This window comes from Manacus vitellinus, unplaced genomic scaffold (assembly GCF_001715985.3).
Source record: "Manacus vitellinus isolate BGI_N305 unplaced genomic scaffold, ASM171598v3 ctg7180002228366_pilon, whole genome shotgun sequence".
In the NCBI taxonomy this organism is placed as follows: Eukaryota; Metazoa; Chordata; class Aves; order Passeriformes; family Pipridae; genus Manacus; species Manacus vitellinus.
Window position 1 is genome coordinate 1 of NW_021937552.1, and position 8,523 is coordinate 8,523.

The 8,523-nt window shown below is 52.0% G+C and overlaps 1 long non-coding RNA gene across 3 annotated transcripts; it reads right to left on the reverse strand.

The window, feature by feature from the left end:
• Window positions 1-4,069: 4,069 nt before the first annotated feature.
• LOC115307435 lies at window positions 4,070-8,477 on the reverse strand. Of its 3 annotated transcripts, none has more exons than XR_003915760.1 (3): window positions 6,079-8,471; window positions 4,328-5,757; window positions 4,070-4,236 (listed from the first exon to the last, which is right to left on the reverse strand). It is a non-coding gene; the product is annotated as an uncharacterized LOC115307435 (long non-coding RNA). The 3 variants fall into 3 exon arrangements; XR_003915763.1 differs by lacking the exon at window positions 4,070-4,236 and having other exon boundaries at window positions 4,254-5,757; window positions 6,079-7,265; window positions 8,428-8,477; XR_003915761.1 differs by lacking the exon at window positions 4,070-4,236 and having other exon boundaries at window positions 4,254-5,757; window positions 6,079-6,203; window positions 6,731-8,471.
• Between the last annotated feature and the right edge of the window lie 46 nt (window positions 8,478-8,523).

Consider the following 8,523-nt stretch of genomic DNA (forward strand, 5'->3'; position numbering starts at 1 on the left):
GTTCCTGAGGGGAGAGCCTCAAGCCAGCAAAGGGTTAGGGAGAGCATTTGAAACTTTAATTTGTGTATCTCCTGGAAGATGGGGAGGTGGACAAGGCCCACTGGGGCAACAAGGACACACTCAAGGCTGTCTATTCAAAGGATCTACCAGCACTCAAAAGCTATCACTGTCCTTCTGTCAGGGGGAACGCAGCAAACTCTCTTTGCCAGGAGCCTCCAGGAGGACTTCCAGCTTTTGGGGCTCCCTTTTAACCATTTTTCCCATCACTGTAGCTGGGACTATCACCTGCCCTACAGGGGGAACAGCCCACAAAGTTCACCATCAGGGATGCCATTAACTGAAAGTCCCTTCTCAGGGGGGTCACTGCACACCTTGGCCTTTGTTTGCCCTCCCCACCAAAGATGCTTCCAACAGTTCTGACACATCTGGCAGACCCAGAGCTCTCCTCAGGGAATGCTTCAGCTGCTTAAAGGCTGCCCTTGCACCATCTATTCAAAAAGTTGCCATAACAGTCTTACCACACATCCCGAGGGAGCAATGCAGAGTCCAGCCCGTCCCACCATTCCCAGCAAGGCAGTTCATGGGCTGTCTGGGGCTCAGGGAGGAGTCACGGGGCTTCTCTTCTTCCTGCCCGATTTCCAGATTATCTCCTGCAAAAGCAAAGGTTTCTTGGCTTTCTTTGATCAAGGAGAGGCAGCAAAGGTCATCTTCTCAATCCAATACTGGAAACTACTCCAGGTTGTCATTTCAGGGGGTTCTCTCAGGTCCTGCACTAATCAATCCCCTTGGCCATTGCTTTTCTTGGCAGGTTCTTGCATTCACGTCCTACAAGCAAACCAGGAGGAGCAAATTCAGCTGTTCCTGCAACCAATCCAGTCTGGCATTCTGATTTTAAAGGATACTGGGTTGGACTTACCCATAGAGATCCCACATCAGGGGTAACACCTACAGGTTCTGCCCTCTTCCACTCTCCTGCAGCTCCACTGGCCCACACCACAGGAACAACTGCAGCTGCCACTTCAGTGGGGGCCTTGCTGCTGACAGGAGTTATTCCCTGCACAACAAGAGCTGCTGCTTGGACACATTTAGTTTCAGCAATTACAGTTTCAATAGACCCAGTTTTCAATTTAATTTCTGCCTCAACTTTTCCAGTCCATCTCTTCCTAGCAGAGGTTTGGGTGAGTTTGGCAAAGAGACAAACTCAGGAATTCCCCAGTGTTTTCCCAGTTTGACCCCTGTCACACCAATCACCTTAACACTGCCAGTCCTTCATTCTCCCTCTCTTGGGTTAAGGACTGAGCAAGTTGGACCTGTGTCTGAGCAGGACATGTGCAAACCAAATGCTGGGGACTGGAACACACACCTGGCACTCCTGCAGCTCTCACAGTCACATTCCAGAGAAAACAGCCAATTGCACCCTCACTGCTCATTTCTTAATCCCAATCCCACACTTCTTTGGCACTTGGAGCACCACTTTTAGAACCCAATTACAGCCCATTAGAGAGCTCCCTGTCTAGCAGGGACAGGGACCCCTGGGATACTCTCAGCAATGCCTGAATCCATGGCAGGGACCTTGCTTTGAGCTCCCCAGGGCCGGGCACCCCGAGGATCTCCCCGAATAATCCTTTCGGTGCGCGCTGGAGTCCTCGGGGTGCCCCAACCCGGGGGGCACCAACAGCACTGTCCCTCCAGGGGCCAATTTGGTCCTAAACTGCAGGGGGATCTTGCCTGTGTCCCAGACTGGTCCGGGGATCTGAGGCCCTTCCCGAGAAAATCTCGGTGCCGGCGTGAAGGGCCAGAGATCCCTTGGAGCCACGGGAGAGCAGGCACAGAGTCCCTCCTGGGGGGCAATTTGCCTGCCTGAACTCAGCTCTTCAAAGGAGCCTCTAAGACTCAGCTGGTGACTTTTAGAAGCCAGGCATTCCTTGCTTACAACACCCTGCCATGATCCCAGCCCCACGGGGGTCCTGGCAATCCGCTCCCAAAGGGCACACGGAGGGGTCTCCACTGCAGCTGATGGGAGGGGTCAGCATGACAGGAGGGGTCATTTTCCTTCCCTGCATTCCTGTTGCACATTCAGGACACTCCCAACACCTGTTCCCATCTACACAAACCCTTATAAGTTCTCTGAGGGGCTCCATTGGGGGTCTCTGGTGGTCACCTGTGCCTGCAGACCCCAAAGTTCTCAGTGACCACCTTATCAACTTCAAGACAACTCACCTGGTTGTAGAGGAGCTTGGTGCTGCTTGGCTGCTGCCTCAGTTCCCTTCTTCATTCTTTCTTGACTTTGCTTGCTCAGTCCCTTTAAGTTCCTTGGCTCAGCTCCATGCACTTTCTAGGGAACATCCCACTGCAAAAACTACCAGTTCTTGGTACATCTCCTAACTCAGATATCAGGGAGTGAGGCAGAAATCAACTCATCCAGGGCACTGCCTCCAAATATTGGGACAAAAACACCATAACATTCCATGGCTCCCCTTGGCAAATCAACCCCAAACTGCTCAGACACAAACAACACCCTGCACACTACAACAATCTGGCACTGCTGGTTCAACCCGGCCAAGTCAGTTGGGAAACGACACAAGGTCAACTTCCTTCCAAGTTTCAGTTATGACACAAAAGTCAGGGAGATCACAGACTCCCCCACAGAGTTTTACTCTGAGGAGAGAAGGAAACCAAAGCCATCCCCAGGGCTGCAATAGCTCAGGCTCCCCAAAAGGCCCAGGGGCTTCAGGTTTCTGAGGGGCTTCACCGAGGGCCTTCCCAGGTCTGCTCTGTCTGGAGCCCTCCAAGTCCTCAGTGCCTGCCTGAGGAACCTCAACACAACTCACCTGCTTACACAGCAACTTGGTGCTGCTTGCCTGCTGCCTCACTTCCCTTCTTCCTTCTTTCTTCACCTCCCTTGCTTGGTCCCTTTCAATCCCTGGGCTCAGCTCTGTGCACTTTCCAGGCTCCATCCCACTGCAAAAAGGATTAGCCCTTGTTACATCTCAACACTCAGAGAGCATTCCCCCTTTTGCCTTGACACTGGGCCATCAGGCCAGGGTCTCATTATTTAAAGCACAGTTTGACTCCTCAGTGACAACAACAGCTACAGCCCTGAATCCTAACACAGGCTGAGACACAAACACGGATGGGAACTCTTAAGGATCCACTTTGTCCTGCTCACCAACCAAAAGGAGCTTTCTGAACTCAAGAATAACAGACCCCAGGTCCTTTTTCTGCAACTTTACCTGCTGTAAATGTGACCCACCAGACCTGCAAAGGCCCTTCCCACTTCACCTGCAGGGCTGGCAGTGCCACCACTGGACACGGCCCCAGTGGCTGGGCAGGAACGGAGGGGCTGGGGCGTCCAATCCATCGGCCCAGGCGGCACCAGGAGTTCCTGCAGTTCCTGAGGGGAGAGCCTCAAGCCAACAAAGGGTTAGGGAGAGCATTTGAAACTTTAATTTGTGTATCTCCTGGAAGATGGGGAGGTGGACAAGGCCTACTGGGGCAACAAGGACACACTCAAGGCTATCTACTCAAAGGATCTACCAGCACTCAAAAGCTATCACTGTCCTTCTGTCAGGGGGAACTCAGCAAACTCTCTTTGCCAAGAGCCTCCAGGAGGATTTCCAGCTTTTGGGGCTCTTTTTTAACTGTTCTTCACATCACTGCAGCTGGGACTATCACCTGCCCTACAGGGGGAACAGCCCACAAAGTTCACCATCAGGGATGCCATTAACTCAAAGTCCCTTCTCAGGGGGTCACTGCACACCTTAGCCTTTGTTTGCCCTCCCCACCAAAGATGCTTCCAACAGTTCTGACACATCTGGCAGACCCAGAGCTCTCCTCAGGGAAGGCTTCAGCTGCTTCGGCCCTTGCAGCATCTAGCCAAGGCAGCAAATTCTTACAGGCGGTAGGAAAAGTTGCCATAACAGTCTTACCACACATCCAGAAGGAACAATGCAGAGTCCAGCCCGTCCCACCATTCCCAGCAAGGCAGTTCATGGGCTGTCTGGGGCTCAGGGAGGAGTCACGGGGCTTCTCTTCTTCCTGCCCGCTTTCCAGATTTCCTCTTGCAAAAGCAAAGGTTTCTTGGCTTTCCTTGATCAAGGAGATGCAGCAAAGACCCTCTTTTAAACCCAATACTGGAAAGTACTCCAGGTTGTCATTTCAGGTGCTTCTCTCAGGTCCTGCACTAATCAATCCCCTTGGCCATTGCTTTTCTTGGCAGGTTCTTGCATTCACATCCTACAAGCAAACCAGGAGGAGCAAATTCAGCTGTTTCTGCAACCAATCCAGTCTGGCATTCTGATTTTAAAGGATACTGGGTTGGACTTACCAGGAGAGATCCCACATCAGGGGTAATACCTACAGGTTCTGCCCTCTTCCACTCTCCTGCAGCTCCACTGGCCCACACCACAGGAACAACTGCAGCTGCCACTTCAGTGGGGGCCTTGCTGCTGACAGGAGTTATTCCCTGCACAACAAGAGCTGCTGCTTGGACACATTTAGTTTCAGCAATTACAGTTTCAATAGACCCAGTTTTCAATTTAATTTCTGCCTCAGCTTTCCCAATCAATCTCTTCCTAGCACAGGTTTGGGTGAGTTTGGCAAAGAGACAAACTCAGGAATTCCCCAGTGTTTTCCCAGTTTGACCCCTGTCACACCAATCACCTTAACACTGCCAGTCCATAATTCTCCCTCTCTTGGGTTAAGGACTGAGGAAGTTGGACCTGTGTCTGAGCAGGACATGTGCAAACCAAATGCTGGGGACTGGAGCACACACCTGGCACTCCTGCAGCTCTCACAGTCACATTCCAGAGCAAACAGCCAATTGCACCCTCACTGCTCATTTCTTAATCCCAATCCCACACTTGTTTGGCACTTGGAGCACCACTTTTCGAACCCAATTACAGCCCATTAGAGAGCTCCCTGTCTAGCAGGGACAGGGACCCCTGGGATACTCTCAGCACTGCCTGAATCCATGGCAGGGACCTTGCTTTGAGCTCCCCAGGGCCGGGCACCCCGAGGATCTCCCCGAATAATCCTTTCGGTGCGCGCTGGAGTCCTCGGGGTGCCCCAACCCGGGGGGCACCAACAGCACTGTCCCTCCAGGGGGCCAATTTGGTCCTAAACTGCAGGGGGATCTTGCCTGTGTCCCAGACTGGTCCGGAGATCTGAGGCCCTTCCCGAGAAAATCTCGGTGCCGGCGTGAAGGGCCAGAGATCCCTTGGAGCCACGGGAGAGCAGGCACAGAGTCCCTCCTGGGGGGCAATTCTGCTGCCTGAAATCAGCTCTTCAAAGGAGCCTCTAAGACTCAATTTACAACTTGTATAAGCCAGGCAATCTTTTATTTCTATGATATTGAATTATCCCAGCCCACCGGGTGCCTTGACAATCAGCTCCCAAAGGGCACACACAGGTGTCTCCAGTGCAGCTGATATGGCAGCATTAGGAGAGGATTTATTTTCCTTCCTTGCATTCCTGTTCCACATTCAGGACAATCCCAACACTTATCACCATACACACCTACCCTTAGAAGGTTTCCAAGGGGCTTCACCGAGGGCCTTCCCAGGTCTGCTCTGTCTGGAGCCCTCCAAGTCCTCAGTGCCTGCCTGAGGAACCTCAACACAACTCACCTGCTTACACAGCAACTTGGTGCTGCTTGCCTGCTGCCTCACTTCCCTTCTTCCTTCTTTCTTCACCTCCCTTGCTTGGTCCCTTTCAATCCCTGGGCTCAGCTCTGTGCACTTTCCAGGCTCCATCCCACTGCAAAAAGGATTAGCCCTTGTTACATCTCAACACTCAGAGAGCATTCCACCTTTTGCCTTGACACTGGGCCATCAGGCCAGGGTCTCATTATTTAAAGCACAGTTTGACTCCTCAGTGACAACAACAGCTACAGCCCTGAATCCTAACACAGGCTGAGACACAAACACGGATGGGAACTCTTAAGGATCCACTTTGTCCTGCTCACCAATCAAAAGGAGCTTTCTGAACTCAAGAATAACAGACCCCAGGTCCTTTTACTGCAACTTTACCTGCTATAAATGTGACCCACAAGACCTGCAAAGGCCCTTCCCACTTCACCTGCAGGGCTGGCAGTGCCACCACTGGACACGGCCCCAGTGGCCGGGCAGGAACGGAGGGGCTGGGGCGTCCAATCCATCGGCCCAGGCGGCACCAGGAGTTCCTGCAGTTCCTGAGGGGAGAGCCTCAAGCCAACAAAGGATTATGGAGATCATTTTAAACTTCAATAGGTATATCTCCTGGAATATGGGGACTTGGACAAAGCCTAATGGTGCAACAAGGACACACTCAAGGCTATCTATTAAAAGCATCTACCAGCACTCAAAAGCTGTCACTATCCTTCTTTCAGGGGCAACTCAGGAAACCCTCTTTGCCAAGAGCCTCCAGGAGGATTTCCAGCTTTTGGGGCTCCCTTTTACCCATTTTTCCCATCACTGGAGCTGGGACTATCACCTGCCCTACAGGGGGAACAGCCCACAAAGTTCACTTGCAGGGATGCCATTAACTCAAAGTCCCTTGTTGGGGGGTCACTGCACACCTTGTCCTTTGTTTGCCCTCCCCACCAAAGATGCTTCCAACAGTTCTGAGAGATCTGGCAGACCCAGAGCTCTCCTCAGGGAATGCTTTAGCTGCTTAAAGGCTGCCCGTGCACCACCTATCCAAGGCAGCAAATTTTTACAGGCTGTTGGCCAAGTTTGTATAACAGTCCTACCACACATGCAGAGGGAGCAATCCAGAGTCCATCCTGTCCTTCTATTCCCAGCAAGGCAATTCATGGGCTGTCTGGGGCTCAGGGAGGAATCAGGGGGCTTCTTTTCTTCCGTCCTGTTTTTGGATTTTCTTCTTCAAAGGCAAAGGTTTCTTGGCTTTCCTTGCTCAAGGAGATGCAGCAAAGGCCATCTTTTAAATCCAATACTGGAAACTCCTCCAGGTTGTCATTCAAGGTGCTTCTCTCAGGTCCTGCACTAATCAATCATCTTGTCCACTGGTTTTCTTGGCAGGTTCTTGCATTCACGTCCTACAAGCAAACCAGGAGGAGCCAATTTAGCTGTTCCTGCAACCAATCCAGTCTGGCATTCTGATTTTAAAGGATACTGGGTTGGCCTTACCCATAGAGATCCCACATCAGGGGTAATACCTACAGGTTCTGCCCTCTTCCACTCTCCTGCAGCTCCACTGGCCCACACCACAGGAACAACTGCAGCTGCCACTTCAGTGGGGGCCTTGCTGCTGACAGGAGTTATTCCCTGCACAACAAGAGCTGCTGCTTGGACACATTTAGTTTCAGCAATTACATTTTCAATAGCCCCAGTTTTCAATTGCATTTCTGCCTCAACTTTTCCAGTCAATCCCTTCCTAGCAGAGATTTTGGTGAGTTTGGTAAATAGACAAAGTGAGGAATCACCCAATGTTTTCCCAGTTTAACCCCTGTCACATCAATCACCTTAACACTGCCAGTCCTTAATTCTCCTTCTCTTGGGTTAAGGACTGAGGAAGTTGGACCTGTGTCTGACCAGGACATGTGCAAACCAAATGCTGGGGACTGGAACACACACCTGGCACTCCTGCAGCTCTCACAGTCACATTCCAGAGAAAACAGCCAATTGGACCATCACTGCTCATTTCTTAATCCCAATCCCACACTTCCTTTGCAGTTGGAGCACCACTTTTAGAACCCAATTACAGTCCATTAGAGAGCTCCATGTCTAGCATGGACAGCTACACCTGGGATACTCTCAGCAATGCCTGAATCCATTGCAGGGACCTTGCTTTGAGCTCCCCAGGGCCGGGCACCCCGAGGATCTCCCCGAATAATCCTTTCGGTGCGCGCTGGAGTCCTCGGGGTGCCCCAACCCGGGGGGCACCAACAGCACTGTCCCTCCAGGGGGCCAATTTGGTCCCAAAATGCAGGGGGATCTTGCCTGTGTCCCAGACTGGTCCGGGGATCTGAGGCCCTTCCCGAGAAAATCTCGGTGCCGGCGTGAAGGGCCAGAGATCCCTTGGAGCCACGGGAGAGCAGGCACAGAGTCCCTCCTGGGGGGCAATTCTGCTGCCTGAAATCAGCTCTTCAAAGGAGCCTCTAAGACTCAATTTACAACTTGTATAAGCCAGGCAATCTTTTATTTCTATGATATTGAATTATCCCAGCCCACCGGGTGCCTTGACAATCAGCTCCCAAAGGGCACACACAGGTGTCTCCAGTGCAGCTGATATGGCAGCATTAGGAGAGGATTTATTTTCCTTCCGTGCATTCCTGTTCCACATTCAGGACAATCCCAACACTTATCACCATACACACCTACCCTTAGAAGGTTTCCAAGGGGCTTCACCGAGGGCCTTCCCAGGTCTGCTCTGTCTGGAGCCCTCCAAGTCCTCAGTGCCTGCCTGAGGAACCTCAACACAACTCACCTGCTTACACAGCAACTTGGTGCTGCTTGCCTGCTGCCTCACTTCCCTTCCTCCTTCTTTCTTCACCTCCCTTGCTTGGTCCCTTTCAATCCCTGG